The sequence below is a fragment of the Microcebus murinus genome, chromosome 28 (genome assembly GCF_040939455.1).
Source record: "Microcebus murinus isolate Inina chromosome 28, M.murinus_Inina_mat1.0, whole genome shotgun sequence".
Taxonomy (NCBI): Eukaryota; Metazoa; Chordata; class Mammalia; order Primates; family Cheirogaleidae; genus Microcebus; species Microcebus murinus.
Genome location: NC_134131.1, coordinates 17,003,735 through 17,021,809, shown reverse-complemented (window position 1 = coordinate 17,021,809; position 18,075 = coordinate 17,003,735). Strand labels below are relative to the sequence as shown.

Below are 18,075 nucleotides of genomic sequence, written 5' to 3'. Positions count from 1 at the left end.
TCCACGCGCCACATTTTATTCATGCACTCCTGGATGGATGGGCACTCGGGTCGCTTCCACGTCTTTGCGATTGTGAATTGTGCCCTAACTGTAACCCTAACCCTTACCCAGCCCGTCTCCTCTGCCCCTGCCTGACGCACTCCTCCCCGGCCAGGCCCATCACTGTCCTGGGCCCCCGACTGACCGGCTCCTCCCCGCCCGGCCTGTCACCGTCCTCTGCCCCTGCCTGACATGCTCCTTCCCGCCCACCCGGCCTCTCACCGTCCTCGGCCCCTGCCTGACCGGCTCCTCCGTCGCCTCGGCCTTCCAAGGGCTTGGTGTGGACGCTGCTTCCAGGAAGCCCTCCAGGAACCCGGCAGCAGGGTGGCCGCAGCAGTCTCCAGCAGCCGTCCCTAAGTCGCTTGAGTGCGGGGGACGTGCCCCCGCTGTGCCGCGGGGGCCCAGCCTGGTGTCTTCCCTGAGGCCCTGGGGCTGCCGGCTGGGCTGCCGCTCCCCACAAGGGGAGAGCCGCGGAGGTGGGGACCGCCTCCTGATGGGGACGTACACGCAGCTCTCCACGTCGGATTCCGGGGCTCTCTGTCCTGCCCGAAGGCCCAGCTGGCCTGCGGGTCCTTAGAGTGGCAAAAACATCCGAAAACTGAGATTGAGGGTCCGGTGGGTGTCTGCACTTTTGTGCTGGGCACCCCAGGGAGGCCCGGGGGCTGGCTGGACAACGTGGTCTGCTGGGCGGGGGGGTTGGAGGAGCAACTGATGCCCTTTGCACTTTGGGTAGCAAGAGTCTGAGGTGTCTCTGAGCCCTGTGCCCTGGGGGGGGGGGCGGGGGGGAGGAGGAGGAGGAGGAGGAGGAGGAGGTGGGAAGGGCCGGGGCCTGCAGTCCTGTTCCCGGGGTGGCACGGCAAGTGGCTTCTTCCACAGGCTGCTTGGCCTGGGCTCCCTGCACCTGGGCCTTTGGAGGACCGGCCCTGTGCTTGCCAACACTTCCTGCAGGGACCCAGAGCTGGGAGGTGGCATCTCTCAGCCCTGGGTCGGGCAGAGCCCCAGCGGGCCATGCCCACAACCTCTCTCAGCACCGGTCCCCCAGAAGGCTCCTTTGGGACCAGGATTCTCTTGCGGTGACTCTTTAAGGTCTGGCCCCTGGATGGAGGGGCACCAGGAGTAGAGGAGCAGGAAGGGGAAGGGGGTGGCCATGCGAGGGGACACTTTGAGGCCAAGTCCCAGCTTCAGCCTGATCCTCCTGGGAACCCCGCTCTGAGACAAGGAGCCGGGCTTCGCATTCCCACAGCAGCCAGTCGTGGGCTGAGGACACCTGGGGCGTTGGGAACTCCCTGGCTTCTCCTTGGTTTAACGTCTAGAGCTGCTTGTGAATCGCGCCGCCACACACACCCGAGCGCAGGTGTCTTCCGCACAGACTGCGGGCCTCGCTCTTCTGAATGCCGCTGGCTCGCCACCCACCCACGGGTGAACCTGGTCAGGGTGCTTTCTCTCAGGGGCAGACTCTTTTCCGGGCGGGCTACCGGTGTCTCTGTTTGCTCGTTTCTTTCTTCCATTTCGGGAAAGTCTTCCTTGCTGGGTGTGGAAATCTCCTATGCCTTCCCTCACCTATTCTGTCAGCTTTCAAATTCTCTTTCAGTTGCCACCCTCACAGATGGATTAGGAAACTCTTTCCGGTGCACTCATTAGTGAAATGACCTCCAGGAAGCTGGAATCCAATATCTAATGGCCGATTTTTAGCGAGTCCACACGCCAGGGTGGTCGGGGTCCAATGCAGCCCCGGCCAGGCCCAGGCCCCTTGGACTGGGCCACAGGAGGACACGGAGGAGGGTCCCGGCCCCCACGAAGCGGTGCCGGCAGTTCTCCACGGGCTTGGGCGTTTTCCAGAGGTAGGAGATGGAGGGGACTGATTTCTTCAGCGCCCCCCAAACCACGCCACCCCATCCCACCCATGGGACACATCCCCAGAGAGAGACGCCCCATACACTGGCTGTGCCCCAGCCCTGGCCCGGGGGAATAGGCGGCAGCCCACCCACAGGGCGAGGGGGGGGGCGCAGCTGAAAGGGGTTGTGGGGGAGGGCGGCCCCTGGCTGGGGTCAAAGGGCGAGCGTCCCGCGCGTGCGCAGTCAGCGGCAGGCAGCGACGCGCTGGGGGTGGGCAGCGGGTAGGTGAAGGAGGCCGGGCGAGGAGACGAGGGGGGCTGGGAGGGCTCCACCTTGGCGAGTCCAGCCGTGGAGGCGCATCTTGTGTGAGTGTGAGTGAGTGTGAGTGTGTGTGTGTGTGTAGAGAGAGACAGCCCCCCGCCCCGCCCCGCCCCGCCCATCACCCCCGTCCCTGGGAGCCCGCGGGACCCGGCCGGCGAACTCAACCGGCCCGGCCCGGCGCGGGGCCTGGGGCGGGAGGCGGCGGCGGGGAAGCCCAGAGAGGCTCGGCTTCTCGAGCGGGGCAGGGGCGCCCTCCGCCGCCGTCTAGGGCCACACCACCCTGAACGCCCCCGATCTCGTCTGGTCTCGGAAGCTAAGCAGGGTCGGGCCTGGTTAGTACTTGGATGGGAGACCGCCTGGGAATACCGGGTGCCACAGGCTGCTGCTTTTTTTTTTTTTTTTTTTTTTTTTTTTGCCTCTTGTTCTGTCCCCTTTCTGGGAGCGTGGCGGCGGCCCGCGGTGGGGTTCACCCCCACCCTCAGCGCCCGCCCGCGTTGCCTGGCGCCCCAGCCCGCACCGTGGGGCCTCCTCTTGTCCCAAGCCGCGACACCGCCGCCACGCGGCAGCATGCGTGGCATCTGGACTGTCAGGTCTCAGACCAAAGGTCTGCTCTGTGGGAACCGACACGCTGGAGGAAACCTTGAGAGTCTGAGAGGGGAGGGAGTTCCAGAAGAAGGCCAGGATGTCATTTTGAGGGAGCATGTGACCAGAACTCGTCCCGTTGCTTTTGGGGTTCTATGGGCTACACGCAGGAATCTTTGGTGGTGGCACCTGATGTTGGGGGATCCGGAGTCACACCCAGACCTGCTCCACAGGCCTCCTTTTACTTTTCTCTTCGGATTCATTATTTTTAAAAAGTGTCTCTTACCTCTATGATTGCATTTTCTTTTCTCTCTCTCTTCAAGCAGATGATGGGAGTACAAGTATTCAGGTGACATGTGTTGCCCGTGCCCCCCTCCCCCCTGTGTTCTTTTTTTTTTTTTTTTTTTTTGAGACAGAGTCTCGTTTTGCTGCCCAGGCTAGAGTGAGTGCCATGGCGTCAGCCTAGCTCACAGCAACCTCAATCTCCGGGCTCAAGCAATCCTGCTGCCTCAGCCTCCCGAGTAGTTGGGACTACAGGCATGCACCACCACGCCCGGCTGTGTTTTTCTATATATATTAGTTGGCCAATTAATTTCTTTCTATTTTTAGTAGAGACGGGGTCTCGCTCTTGCTCAGGCTGGTTTCGAACTCCTGACCTGGAGCAATCCGCCCGCCTCGGCCTCCCAGAGAGCTAGGATTACAGGCGTGAGCCACCGCGCCCGGCCCCCCCTGTGTTCTTATTCTTATACCTCTCAGGTTGTTCCAGCGTATTGTGGGGGTACCAATGTTAAGGTCGGGTGCCTTGCCCTCTCCAAGCCTCCCCCCTCGGGTCAGAGCTTCAAGTGCGCCCATCCCCCAGTCGGTGCGCACCCACCCCATGCCTAATGGATGTGTATGCCCCTCCCCTCCCCCCACCCGCCCGACACCCACCCGATGAAGGTGATTCCTCTCTGTCCACTTAGGCGTCCATCCGTTCGTACCAATTTGCTGGTGAGCGCGCTCACGTGGTGCTCGTGTGTCCATTCTTGGGATACCTGGCTTACTGGAACGGGTACCAGCTCTGGCCAGGAGAACACGAGAGGCGCCCTCTCACCGCTGCTCCTCACAGCCGAATGGCACTCCGTGGTGTCCACGCGCCACATTTTATTCATGCACTCCTGGATGGATGGGCACTCGGGTCGCTTCCACGTCTTTGCGATTGTGAATTGTGCCCTAACTGTAACCCTAACCCTTACCCAGCCCGTCTCCTCTGCCCCTGCCTGACGCACTCCTCCCCGGCCAGGCCCATCACTGTCCTGGGCCCCCGACTGACCGGCTCCTCCCCGCCCGGCCTGTCACCGTCCTCTGCCCCTGCCTGACATGCTCCTTCCCGCCCACCCGGCCTCTCACCGTCCTCGGCCCCTGCCTGACCGGCTCCTCCGTCGCCTCGGCCTTCCAAGGGCTTGGTGTGGACGCTGCTTCCAGGAAGCCCTCCAGGAACCCGGCAGCAGGGTGGCCGCAGCAGTCTCCAGCAGCCGTCCCTAAGTCGCTTGAGTGCGGGGGACGTGCCCCCGCTGTGCCGCGGGGGCCCAGCCTGGTGTCTTCCCTGAGGCCCTGGGGCTGCCGGCTGGGCTGCCGCTCCCCACAAGGGGAGAGCCGCGGAGGTGGGGACCGCCTCCTGATGGGGACGTACACGCAGCTCTCCACGTCGGATTCCGGGGCTCTCTGTCCTGCCCGAAGGCCCAGCTGGCCTGCGGGTCCTTAGAGTGGCAAAAACATCCGAAAACTGAGATTGAGGGTCCGGTGGGTGTCTGCACTTTTGTGCTGGGCACCCCAGGGAGGCCCGGGGGCTGGCTGGACAACGTGGTCTGCTGGGCGGGGGGGTTGGAGGAGCAACTGATGCCCTTTGCACTTTGGGTAGCAAGAGTCTGAGGTGTCTCTGAGCCCTGTGCCCTGGGGGGGGGGGCGGGGGGGAGGAGGAGGAGGAGGAGGAGGAGGAGGTGGGAAGGGCCGGGGCCTGCAGTCCTGTTCCCGGGGTGGCACGGCAAGTGGCTTCTTCCACAGGCTGCTTGGCCTGGGCTCCCTGCACCTGGGCCTTTGGAGGACCGGCCCTGTGCTTGCCAACACTTCCTGCAGGGACCCAGAGCTGGGAGGTGGCATCTCTCAGCCCTGGGTCGGGCAGAGCCCCAGCGGGCCATGCCCACAACCTCTCTCAGCACCGGTCCCCCAGAAGGCTCCTTTGGGACCAGGATTCTCTTGCGGTGACTCTTTAAGGTCTGGCCCCTGGATGGAGGGGCACCAGGAGTAGAGGAGCAGGAAGGGGAAGGGGGTGGCCATGCGAGGGGACACTTTGAGGCCAAGTCCCAGCTTCAGCCTGATCCTCCTGGGAACCCCGCTCTGAGACAAGGAGCCGGGCTTCGCATTCCCACAGCAGCCAGTCGTGGGCTGAGGACACCTGGGGCGTTGGGAACTCCCTGGCTTCTCCTTGGTTTAACGTCTAGAGCTGCTTGTGAATCGCGCCGCCACACACACCCGAGCGCAGGTGTCTTCCGCACAGACTGCGGGCCTCGCTCTTCTGAATGCCGCTGGCTCGCCACCCACCCACGGGTGAACCTGGTCAGGGTGCTTTCTCTCAGGGGCAGACTCTTTTCCGGGCGGGCTACCGGTGTCTCTGTTTGCTCGTTTCTTTCTTCCATTTCGGGAAAGTCTTCCTTGCTGGGTGTGGAAATCTCCTATGCCTTCCCTCACCTATTCTGTCAGCTTTCAAATTCTCTTTCAGTTGCCACCCTCACAGATGGATTAGGAAACTCTTTCCGGTGCACTCATTAGTGAAATGACCTCCAGGAAGCTGGAATCCAATATCTAATGGCCGATTTTTAGCGAGTCCACACGCCAGGGTGGTCGGGGTCCAATGCAGCCCCGGCCAGGCCCAGGCCCCTTGGACTGGGCCACAGGAGGACACGGAGGAGGGTCCCGGCCCCCACGAAGCGGTGCCGGCAGTTCTCCACGGGCTTGGGCGTTTTCCAGAGGTAGGAGATGGAGGGGACTGATTTCTTCAGCGCCCCCCAAACCACGCCACCCCATCCCACCCATGGGACACATCCCCAGAGAGAGACGCCCCATACACTGGCTGTGCCCCAGCCCTGGCCCGGGGGAATAGGCGGCAGCCCACCCACAGGGCGAGGGGGGGGGCGCAGCTGAAAGGGGTTGTGGGGGAGGGCGGCCCCTGGCTGGGGTCAAAGGGCGAGCGTCCCGCGCGTGCGCAGTCAGCGGCAGGCAGCGACGCGCTGGGGGTGGGCAGCGGGTAGGTGAAGGAGGCCGGGCGAGGAGACGAGGGGGGCTGGGAGGGCTCCACCTTGGCGAGTCCAGCCGTGGAGGCGCATCTTGTGTGAGTGTGAGTGAGTGTGAGTGTGTGTGTGTGTGTATAGAGAGACAGCCCCCCGCCCCGCCCCGCCCCGCCCCGCCCATCACCCCCGTCCCTGGGAGCCCGCGGGACCCGGCCGGCGAACTCAACCGGCCCGGCCCGGCGCGGGGCCTGGGGCGGGAGGCGGCGGCGGGGAAGCCCAGAGAGGCTCGGCTTCTTGAGCGGGGCAGGGGCGCCCTCCGCCGCCGTCTAGGGCCACACCACCCTGAACGCCCCCGATCTCCTCTGGTCTCGGAAGCTAAGCAGGGTCGGGCCTGGTTAGTACTTGGATGGGAGACCGCCTGGGAATACCGGGTGCCACAGGCTGCTGCTTTTTTTTTTTTTTTTTTTTGCCTCTTTTCTGTCCCCTTTCTGGGAGCGTGGCGGCGGCCCGGGGTGGGGGTCACCCCCACCCTCAGCGCTCGCCCGCGGTGCCTGGCGCCCCAGCCCGCACCGTGGGGCCTCCTCTTGTCCCAAGCCGCGACACCGCCGCCACGCGGCAGCATGCGTGGCATCTGGACTGTCAGGTCTCAGACCAAAGGTCTGCTCTGTGGGAACCGACACGCTGGAGGAAACCTTGAGAGTCTGAGAGGGGAGGGAGTTCCAGAAGAAGGCCAGGATGTCATTTTGAGGGAGTATGTGACCAGAACTCGTCCCGTTGCTTTTGGGGTTCTATGGGCTACACGCAGGAATCTTTGGTGGTGGCACCTGATGTTGGGGGATCCGGAGTCACACCCAGACCTGCTCCACAGGCCTCCTTTTACTTTTCTCTTCGGATTCATTATTTTTAAAAAGTGTCTCTTACCTCTATGATTGCATTTTCTTTTCTCTCTCTCTTCAAGCAGATGATGGGAGTACAAGTATTCAGGTGACATGTGTTGCCCGTGCCCCCCTCCCCCCTGTGTTCTTTTTTTTTTTTTTTTTTTGAGACAGAGTCTCGTTTTGCTGCCCAGGCTAGAGTGAGTGCCATGGCGTCAGCCTAGCTCACAGCAACCTCAATCTCCGGGCTCAAGCAATCCTGCTGCCTCAGCCTCCCGAGTAGTTGGGACTACAGGCATGCACCACCACGCCCGGCTGTGTTTTTCTATATATATTAGTTGGCCAATTAATTTCTTTCTATTTTTAGTAGAGACGGGGTCTCGCTCTTGCTCAGGCTGGTTTCGAACTCCTGACCTGGAGCAATCCGCCCGCCTCGGCCTCCCAGAGAGCTAGGATTACAGGCGTGAGCCACCGCGCCCGGCCCCCCCTGTGTTCTTATTCATATACCTCTCAGGTTGTTCCAGCGTATTGTGGGGGTACCAATGTTAAGGTCGGGTGCCTTGCCCTCTCCAAGCCTCCCCCCTCGGGTCAGAGCTTCAAGTGCGCCCATCCCCCAGTCGGTGCGCACCCACCCCATGCCTAATGGATGTGTATGCCCCTCCCCTCCCCCCACCCGCCCGACACCCACCCGATGAAGGTGATTCCTCTCTGTCCACTTAGGCGTCCATCCGTTCGTACCAATTTGCTGGTGAGCGCGCTCACGTGGTGCTCGTGTGTCCATTCTTGGGATACCTGGCTTACTGGAACGGGTCCCAGCTCTGGCCAGGAGAACACGAGAGGCGCCCTCTCACCGCTGCTCCTCACAGCCGAATGGCACTCCGTGGTGTCCACGCGCCACATTTTATTCATGCACTCCTGGATGGATGGGCACTCGGGTCGCTTCCACGTCTTTGCGATTGTGAATTGTGCCCTAACTGTAACCCTAACCCTTACCCAGCCCGTCTCCTCTGCCCCTGCCTGACGCACTCCTCCCCGGCCAGGCCCGTCACTGTCCTGGGCCCCCGCCTGTCCGGCTCCTCCCCGCCCGGCCTGTCACCGTCCTCTGCCCCTGCCTGACATGGTCCTTCCCGCCCGCCCGGCCTCTCACCGTCCTCGGCCCCTGCCTGACCGGCTCCTCCGTCGCCTGGGCCTTCCAAGGGCTTGGTGTGGACGCTGCTTCCAGGAAGCCCTCCAGGAACCCGGCAGCAGGGTGGCCGCAGCAGTCTCCAGCAGCCGTCCCTAAGTCGCTTGAGTGCGGGGGACGTGCCCCCGCTGTGCCGCGGGGGCCCAGCCTGGTGTCTTCCCTGAGGCCCTGGGGCTGCCGGCTGGGCTGCCGCTCCCCACAAGGGGAGAGCCGCGGAGGTGGGGACCGCCTCCTGATGGGGACGTACACGCAGCTCTCCACGTCGGATTCCGGGGCTCTCTGTCCTGCCCGAAGGCCCAGCTGGCCTGCGGGTCCTTAGAGTGGCAAAAACATCCGAAAACTGAGATTGAGGGTCCGGTGGGTGTCTGCACTTTTGTGCTGGGCACCCCAGGGAGGCCCGGGGGCTGGCTGGACAACGTGGTCTGCTGGGCGGGGGGGTTGGAGGAGCAACTGATGCCCTTTGCACTTTGGGTAGCAAGAGTCTGAGGTGTCTCTGAGCCCTGTGCCCTGTGGGGGGGGCAGGGGGAGGAGGAGGAGGAGGTGGGAAGGGCCGGGGCCTGCAGTCCTGTTCCCGGGGTGGCACGGCAAGTGGCTTCTTCCACAGGCTGCTTGGCCTGGGCTCCCTGCACCTGGGCCTTTGGAGGACCGGCCCTGTGCTTGCCAACACTTCCTGCAGGGACCCAGAGCTGGGAGGTGGCATCTCTCAGCCCTGGGTCGGGCAGAGCCCCAGCGGGCCATGCCCACAACCTCTCTCAGCACCGGTCCCCCAGAAGGCTCCTTTGGGACCAGGATTCTCTTGCGGTGACTCTTTAAGGTCTGGCCCCTGGATGGAGGGGCACCAGGAGTAGAGGAGCAGGAAGGGGAAGGGGGTGGCCATGCGAGGGGACACTTTGAGGCCAAGTCCCAGCTTCAGCCTGATCCTCCTGGGAACCCCGCTCTGAGACAAGGAGCCGGGCTTCGCATTCCCACAGCAGCCAGTCGTGGGCTGAGGACACCTGGGGCGTTGGGAACTCCCTGGCTTCTCCTTGGTTTAACGTCTAGAGCTGCTTGTGAATCGCGCCGCCACACACACCCGAGCGCAGGTGTCTTCCGCACAGACTGCGGGCCTCGCTCTTCTGAATGCCGCTAGCTCGCCACCCACCCACGGGTGAACCTGGTCAGGGTGCTTTCTCTCAGGGGCAGACTCTTTTCCGGGCGGGCTACCGGTGTCTCTGTTTGCTCGTTTCTTGCTTCCATTTCGGGAAAGTCTTCCTTGCTGGGTGTGGAAATCTCCTATGCCTTCCCTCGCCTATTCTGTCAGCTTTCAAATTCTCTTTCAGTTGCCACCCTCACAGATGGATTAGGAAACTCTTTCCGGTGCACTCATTAGTGAAATGACCTCCAGGAAGCTGGAATCCAATATCTAATGGCCGATTTTTAGCGAGTCCACACGCCAGGGTGGTCGGGGTCCAATGCAGCCCCGGCCAGGCCCAGGCCCCTTGGACTGGGCCACAGGAGGACACGGAGGAGGGTCCCGGCCCCCACGAAGCGGTGCCGGCAGTTCTCCACGGGCTTGGGCGTTTTCCAGAGGTAGGAGATGGAGGGGACTGATTTCTTCAGCGCCCCCCAAACCACGCCACCCCACCCCACCCATGGGACACATCCCCAGAGAGAGACGCCCCATACACTGGCTGTGCCCCAGCCCTGGCCCCGGGGAATAGGCGGCAGCCCACCCACAGGGCGAGGGGGGGGGCGCAGCTGAAAGGGGTTGTGGGGGAGGGCGGCCCCTGGCTGGGGTCAAAGGGCGAGCGTCCCGCGGCGTGCGCAGTCAGCGGCAGGCAGCGACGCGCTGGGGGTGGGCAGCGGGTAGGTGAAGGAGGCCGGGCGAGGAGACGAGGGGGGCTGGGAGGGCTCCACCTTGGCGAGTCCAGCCGTGGAGGCGCATCTTGTGTGAGTGTGAGTGAGTGTGAGTGTGTGTGTGTGTGTAGAGAGAGACAGCCCCCCGCCCCGCCCCGCCCCGCCCATCACCCCCGTCCCTGGGAGCCCGCGGGACCCGGCCGGCGAACTCAACCGGCCCGGCCCGGCGCGGGGCCTGGGGCGGGAGGCGGCGGCGGGGAAGCCCAGAGAGGCTCGGCTTCTCGAGCGGGGCAGGGGCGCCCTCCGCCGCCGTCTAGGGCCACACCACCCTGAACGCCCCCGATCTCGTCTGGTCTCGGAAGCTAAGCAGGGTCGGGCCTGGTTAGTACTTGGATGGGAGACCGCCTGGGAATACCGGGTGCCACAGGCTGCTGCTTTTTTTTTTTTTTTTTTTTTTTTTTTTGCCTCTTGTTCTGTCCCCTTTCTGGGAGCGTGGCGGCGGCCCGCGGTGGGGTTCACCCCCACCCTCAGCGCCCGCCCGCGTTGCCTGGCGCCCCAGCCCGCACCGTGGGGCCTCCTCTTGTCCCAAGCCGCGACACCGCCGCCACGCGGCAGCATGCGTGGCATCTGGACTGTCAGGTCTCAGACCAAAGGTCTGCTCTGTGGGAACCGACACGCTGGAGGAAACCTTGAGAGTCTGAGAGGGGAGGGAGTTCCAGAAGAAGGCCAGGATGTCATTTTGAGGGAGCATGTGACCAGAACTCGTCCCGTTGCTTTTGGGGTTCTATGGGCTACACGCAGGAATCTTTGGTGGTGGCACCTGATGTTGGGGGATCCGGAGTCACACCCAGACCTGCTCCACAGGCCTCCTTTTACTTTTCTCTTCGGATTCATTATTTTTAAAAAGTGTCTCTTACCTCTATGATTGCATTTTCTTTTCTCTCTCTCTTCAAGCAGATGATGGGAGTACAAGTATTCAGGTGACATGTGTTGCCCGTGCCCCCCTCCCCCCTGTGTTCTTTTTTTTTTTTTTTTTTTTGAGACAGAGTCTCGTTTTGCTGCCCAGGCTAGAGTGAGTGCCATGGCGTCAGCCTAGCTCACAGCAACCTCAATCTCCGGGCTCAAGCAATCCTGCTGCCTCAGCCTCCCGAGTAGTTGGGACTACAGGCATGCACCACCACGCCCGGCTGTGTTTTTCTATATATATTAGTTGGCCAATTAATTTCTTTCTATTTTTAGTAGAGACGGGGTCTCGCTCTTGCTCAGGCTGGTTTCGAACTCCTGACCTGGAGCAATCCGCCCGCCTCGGCCTCCCAGAGAGCTAGGATTACAGGCGTGAGCCACCGCGCCCGGCCCCCCCTGTGTTCTTATTCTTATACCTCTCAGGTTGTTCCAGCGTATTGTGGGGGTACCAATGTTAAGGTCGGGTGCCTTGCCCTCTCCAAGCCTCCCCCCTCGGGTCAGAGCTTCAAGTGCGCCCATCCCCCAGTCGGTGCGCACCCACCCCATGCCTAATGGATGTGTATGCCCCTCCCCTCCCCCCACCCGCCCGACACCCACCCGATGAAGGTGATTCCTCTCTGTCCACTTAGGCGTCCATCCGTTCGTACCAATTTGCTGGTGAGCGCGCTCACGTGGTGCTCGTGTGTCCATTCTTGGGATACCTGGCTTACTGGAACGGGTACCAGCTCTGGCCAGGAGAACACGAGAGGCGCCCTCTCACCGCTGCTCCTCACAGCCGAATGGCACTCCGTGGTGTCCACGCGCCACATTTTATTCATGCACTCCTGGATGGATGGGCACTCGGGTCGCTTCCACGTCTTTGCGATTGTGAATTGTGCCCTAACTGTAACCCTAACCCTTACCCAGCCCGTCTCCTCTGCCCCTGCCTGACGCACTCCTCCCCGGCCAGGCCCGTCACTGTCCTGGGCCCCCGACTGACCGGCTCCTCCCCGCCCGGCCTGTCACCGTCCTCTGCCCCTGCCTGACATGCTCCTTCCCGCCCACCCGGCCTCTCACCGTCCTCGGCCCCTGCCTGACCGGCTCCTCCGTCGCCTCGGCCTTCCAAGGGCTTGGTGTGGACGCTGCTTCCAGGAAGCCCTCCAGGAACCCGGCAGCAGGGTGGCCGCAGCAGTCTCCAGCAGCCGTCCCTAAGTCGCTTGAGTGCGGGGGACGTGCCCCCGCTGTGCCGCGGGGGCCCAGCCTGGTGTCTTCCCTGAGGCCCTGGGGCTGCCGGCTGGGCTGCCGCTCCCCACAAGGGGAGAGCCGCGGAGGTGGGGACCGCCTCCTGATGGGGACGTACACGCAGCTCTCCACGTCGGATTCCGGGGCTCTCTGTCCTGCCCGAAGGCCCAGCTGGCCTGCGGGTCCTTAGAGTGGCAAAAACATCCGAAAACTGAGATTGAGGGTCCGGTGGGTGTCTGCACTTTTGTGCTGGGCACCCCAGGGAGGCCCGGGGGCTGGCTGGACAACGTGGTCTGCTGGGCGGGGGGGTTGGAGGAGCAACTGATGCCCTTTGCACTTTGGGTAGCAAGAGTCTGAGGTGTCTCTGAGCCCTGTGCCCTGGGGGGGGGGGCGGGGGGGAGGAGGAGGAGGAGGAGGAGGAGGAGGTGGGAAGGGCCGGGGCCTGCAGTCCTGTTCCCGGCGTGGCACGGCAAGTGGCTTCTTCCACAGGCTGCTTGGCCTGGGCTCCCTGCACCTGGGCCTTTGGAGGACCGGCCCTGTGCTTGCCAACACTTCCTGCAGGGACCCAGAGCTGGGAGGTGGCATCTCTCAGCCCTGGGTCGGGCAGAGCCCCAGCGGGCCATGCCCACAACCTCTCTCAGCACCGGTCCCCCAGAAGGCTCCTTTGGGACCAGGATTCTCTTGCGGTGACTCTTTAAGGTCTGGCCCCTGGATGGAGGGGCACCAGGAGTAGAGGAGCAGGAAGGGGAAGGGGGTGGCCATGCGAGGGGACACTTTGAGGCCAAGTCCCAGCTTCAGCCTGATCCTCCTGGGAACCCCGCTCTGAGACAAGGAGCCGGGCTTCGCATTCCCACAGCAGCCAGTCGTGGGCTGAGGACACCTGGGGCGTTGGGAACTCCCTGGCTTCTCCTTGGTTTAACGTCTAGAGCTGCTTGTGAATCGCGCCGCCACACACACCCGAGCGCAGGTGTCTTCCGCACAGACTGCGGGCCTCGCTCTTCTGAATGCCGCTAGCTCACCACCCACCCACGGGTGAACCTGGTCAGGGTGCTTTCTCTCAGGGGCAGACTCTTTTCCGGGCGGGCTACCGGTGTCTCTGTTTGCTCGTTTCTTTCTTCCATTTCGGGAAAGTCTTCCTTGCTGGGTGTGGAAATCTCCTATGCCTTCCCTCACCTATTCTGTCAGCTTTCAAATTCTCTTTCAGTTGCCACCCTCACAGATGGATTAGGAAACTCTTTCCGGTGCACTCATTAGTGAAATGACCTCCAGGAAGCTGGAATCCAATATCTAATGGCCGATTTTTAGCGAGTCCACACGCCAGGGTGGTCGGGGTCCAATGCAGCCCCGGCCAGGCCCAGGCCCCTTGGACTGGGCCACAGGAGGACACGGAGGAGGGTCCCGGCCCCCACGAAGCGGTGCCGGCAGTTCTCCACGGGCTTGGGCGTTTTCCAGAGGTAGGAGATGGAGGGGACTGATTTCTTCAGCGCCCCCCAAACCACGCCACCCCATCCCACCCATGGGACACATCCCCAGAGAGAGACGCCCCATACACTGGCTGTGCCCCAGCCCTGGCCCGGGGGAATAGGCGGCAGCCCACCCACAGGGCGAGGGGGGGGGCACAGCTGAAAGGGGTTGTGGGGGAGGGCGGCCCCTGGCTGGGGTCAAAGGGCGAGCGTCCCGCGCGTGCGCAGTCAGCGGCAGGCAGCGACGCCCTGGGGGTGGGCAGCGGGTAGGTGAAGGAGGCCGGGCGAGGAGACGAGGGGGGCTGGGAGGGCTCCACCTTGGCGAGTCCAGCCGTGGAGGCGCATCTTGTGTGAGTGTGAGTGAGTGTGAGTGTGTGTGTGTGTGTAGAGAGAGACAGCCCCCCGCCCCGCCCCGCCCCGCCCCGCCCCGCCCATCACCCCCGTCCCTGGGAGCCCGCGGGACCCGGCCGGCGAACTCAACCGGCCCGGCCCGGCGCGGGGCCTGGGGCGGGAGGCGGCGGCGGGGAAGCCCAGAGAGGCTCGGCTTCTCGAGCGGGGCAGGGGCGCCCTCCGCCGCCGTCTAGGGCCACACCACCCTGAACGCCCCCGATCTCGTCTGGTCTCGGAAGCTAAGCAGGGTCGGGCCTGGTTAGTACTTGGATGGGAGACCGCCTGGGAATACCGGGTGCCACAGGCTGCTGCTTTTTTTTTTTTTTTTTTTTTTTTTTTTGCCTCTTGTTCTGTCCCCTTTCTGGGAGCGTGGCGGCGGCCCGCGGTGGGGGTCACCCCCACCCTCAGCGCCCGCCCGCGTTGCCTGGCGCCCCAGCCCGCACCGTGGGGCCTCCTCTTGTCCCAAGCCGCGACACCGCCGCCACGCGGCAGCATGCGTGGCATCTGGACTGTCAGGTCTCAGACCAAAGGTCTGCTCTGTGGGAACCGACACGCTGGAGGAAACCTTGAGAGTCTGAGAGGGGAGGGAGTTCCAGAAGAAGGCCAGGATGTCATTTTGAGGGAGCATGTGACCAGAACTCGTCCCGTTGCTTTTGGGGTTCTATGGGCTACACGCAGGAATCTTTGGTGGTGGCACCTGATGTTGGGGGATCCGGAGTCACACCCAGACCTGCTCCACAGGCCTCCTTTTACTTTTCTCTTCGGATTCATTATTTTTAAAAAGTGTCTCTTACCTCTATGATTGCATTTTCTTTTCTCTCTCTCTTCAAGCAGATGATGGGAGTACAAGTATTCAGGTGACATGTGTTGCCCGTGCCCCCCTCCCCCCTGTGTTCTTTTTTTTTTTTTTTTTTTTGAGACAGAGTCTCGTTTTGCTGCCCAGGCTAGAGTGAGTGCCATGGCGTCAGCCTAGCTCACAGCAACCTCAATCTCCGGGCTCAAGCAATCCTGCTGCCTCAGCCTCCCGAGTAGTTGGGACTACAGGCATGCACCACCACGCCCGGCTGTGTTTTTCTATATATATTAGTTGGCCAATTAATTTCTTTCTATTTTTAGTAGAGACGGGGTCTCGCTCTTGCTCAGGCTGGTTTCGAACTCCTGACCTGGAGCAATCCGCCCGCCTCGGCCTCCCAGAGAGCTAGGATTACAGGCGTGAGCCACCGCGCCCGGCCCCCCCTGTGTTCTTATTCTTATACCTCTCAGGTTGTTCCAGCGTATTGTGGGGGTACCAATGTTAAGGTCGGGTGCCTTGCCCTCTCCAAGCCTCCCCCCTCGGGTCAGAGCTTCAAGTGCGCCCATCCCCCAGTCGGTGCGCACCCACCCCATGCCTAATGGATGTGTATGCCCCTCCCCTCCCCCCACCCGCCCGACACCCACCCGATGAAGGTGATTCCTCTCTGTCCACTTAGGCGTCCATCCGTTCGTACCAATTTGCTGGTGAGCGCGCTCACGTGGTGCTCGTGTGTCCATTCTTGGGATACCTGGCTTACTGGAACGGGTACCAGCTCTGGCCAGGAGAACACGAGAGGCGCCCTCTCACCGCTGCTCCTCACAGCCGAATGGCACTCCGTGGTGTCCACGCGCCACATTTTATTCATGCACTCCTGGATGGATGGGCACTCGGGTCGCTTCCACGTCTTTGCGATTGTGAATTGTGCCCTAACTGTAACCCTAACCCTTACCCAGCCCGTCTCCTCTGCCCCTGCCTGACGCACTCCTCCCCGGCCAGGCCCGTCACTGTCCTGGGCCCCCGACTGACCGGCTCCTCCCCGCCCGGCCTGTCACCGTCCTCTGCCCCTGCCTGACATGCTCCTTCCCGCCCACCCGGCCTCTCACCGTCCTCGGCCCCTGCCTGACCGGCTCCTCCGTCGCCTGGGCCTTCCAAGGGCTTGGTGTGGACGCTGCTTCCAGGAAGCCCTCCAGGAACCCGGCAGCAGGGTGGCCGCAGCAGTCTCCAGCAGCCGTCCCTAAGTCGCTTGAGTGCGGGGGACGTGCCCCCGCTGTGCCGCGGGGGCCCAGCCTGGTGTCTTCCCTGAGGCCCTGGGGCTGCCGGCTGGGCTGCCGCTCCCCACAAGGGGAGAGCCGCGGAGGTGGGGACCGCCTCCTGATGGGGACGTACACGCAGCTCTCCACGTCGGATTCCGGGGCTCTCTGTCCTGCCCGAAGGCCCAGCTGGCCTGCGGGTCCTTAGAGTGGCAAAAACATCCGAAAACTGAGATTGAGGGTCCGGTGGGTGTCTGCACTTTTGTGCTGGGCACCCCAGGGAGGCCCGGGGGCTGGCTGGACAACGTGGTCTGCTGGGCGGGGGGGTTGGAGGAGCAACTGATGCCCTTTGCACTTTGGGTAGGAAGAGTCTGAGGTGTCTCTGAGCCCTGTGCCCTGGGGGGGGGGGCGGGGGGGAGGAGGAGGAGGAGGAGGAGGAGGAGGTGGGAAGGGCCGGGGCCTGCAGTCCTGTTCCCGGCGTGGCACGGCAAGTGGCTTCTTCCACAGGCTGCTTGGCCTGGGCTCCCTGCACCTGGGCCTTTGGAGGACCGGCCCTGTGCTTGCCAACACTTCCTGCAGGGACCCAGAGCTGGGAGGTGGCATCTCTCAGCCCTGGGTCGGGCAGAGCCCCAGCGGGCCATGCCCACAACCTCTCTCAGCACCGGTCCCCCAGAAGGCTCCTTTGGGACCAGGATTCTCTTGCGGTGACTCTTTAAGGTCTGGCCCCTGGATGGAGGGGCACCAGGAGTAGAGGAGCAGGAAGGGGAAGGGGGTGGCCATGCGAGGGGACACTTTGAGGCCAAGTCCCAGCTTCAGCCTGATCCTCCTGGGAACCCCGCTCTGAGACAAGGAGCCGGGCTTCGCATTCCCACAGCAGCCAGTCGTGGGCTGAGGACACCTGGGGCGTTGGGAACTCCCTGGCTTCTCCTTGGTTTAACGTCTAGAGCTGCTTGTGAATCGCGCCGCCACACACACCCGAGCGCAGGTGTCTTCCGCACAGACTGCGGGCCTCGCTCTTCTGAATGCCGCTAGCTCACCACCCACCCACGGGTGAACCTGGTCAGGGTGCTTTCTCTCAGGGGCAGACTCTTTTCCGGGCGGGCTACCGGTGTCTCTGTTTGCTCGTTTCTTTCTTCCATTTCGGGAAAGTCTTCCTTGCTGGGTGTGGAAATCTCCTATGCCTTCCCTCACCTATTCTGTCAGCTTTCAAATTCTCTTTCAGTTGCCACCCTCACAGATGGATTAGGAAACTCTTTCCGGTGCACTCATTAGTGAAATGACCTCCAGGAAGCTGGAATCCAATATCTAATGGCCGATTTTTAGCGAGTCCACACGCCAGGGTGGTCGGGGTCCAATGCAGCCCCGGCCAGGCCCAGGCCCCTTGGACTGGGCCACAGGAGGACACGGAGGAGGGTCCCGGCCCCCACGAAGCGGTGCCGGCAGTTCTCCACGGGCTTGGGCGTTTTCCAGAGGTAGGAGATGGAGGGGACTGATTTCTTCAGCGCCCCCCAAACCACGCCACCCCATCCCACCCATGGGACACATCCCCAGAGAGAGACGCCCCATACACTGGCTGTGCCCCAGCCCTGGCCCGGGGGAATAGGCGGCAGCCCACCCACAGGGCGAGGGGGGGGGCACAGCTGAAAGGGGTTGTGGGGGAGGGCGGCCCCTGGCTGGGGTCAAAGGGCGAGCGTCCCGCGCGTGCGCAGTCAGCGGCAGGCAGCGACGCCCTGGGGGTGGGCAGCGGGTAGGTGAAGGAGGCCGGGCGAGGAGACGAGGGGGGCTGGGAGGGCTCCACCTTGGCGAGTCCAGCCGTGGAGGCGCATCTTGTGTGAGTGTGAGTGAGTGTGAGTGTGTGTGTGTGTGTGTGTATAGAGAGACAGCCCCCCGCCCCGCCCCGCCCCGCCCCGCCCATCACCCCCGTCCCTGGGAGCCCGCGGGACCCGGCCGGCGAACTCAACCGGCCCGGCCCGGCGCGGGGCCTGGGGCGGGAGGCGGCGGCGGGGAAGCCCAGAGAGGCTCGGCTTCTTGAGCGGGGCAGGGGCGCCCTCCGCCGCC

General features: G+C 63.2%; 4 non-coding genes across 4 annotated transcripts; all 4 read left to right on the top strand.

Annotated features, from left to right (window-relative positions):
• Window positions 1-2,457: 2,457 nt before the first annotated feature.
• LOC142865319 (5S ribosomal RNA) lies at window positions 2,458-2,576 on the top strand. The gene has a single exon (XR_012915622.1). It is a non-coding gene; the product is annotated as a 5S ribosomal RNA (ribosomal RNA).
• A 3,791-nt stretch (window positions 2,577-6,367) lies between these two features.
• LOC142865388 (5S ribosomal RNA) lies at window positions 6,368-6,486 on the top strand. The gene has a single exon (XR_012915691.1). It is a non-coding gene; the product is annotated as a 5S ribosomal RNA (ribosomal RNA).
• Window positions 6,487-10,248: 3,762 nt separating this feature from the next.
• LOC142865318 (5S ribosomal RNA) lies at window positions 10,249-10,367 on the top strand. Its single transcript, XR_012915621.1, has one exon. It is a non-coding gene; the product is annotated as a 5S ribosomal RNA (ribosomal RNA).
• A 3,795-nt stretch (window positions 10,368-14,162) lies between these two features.
• Window positions 14,163-14,281, top strand: LOC142865317 (5S ribosomal RNA). The gene has a single exon (XR_012915620.1). It is a non-coding gene; the product is annotated as a 5S ribosomal RNA (ribosomal RNA).
• The last annotated feature ends 3,794 nt before the right edge of the window (window positions 14,282-18,075 follow it).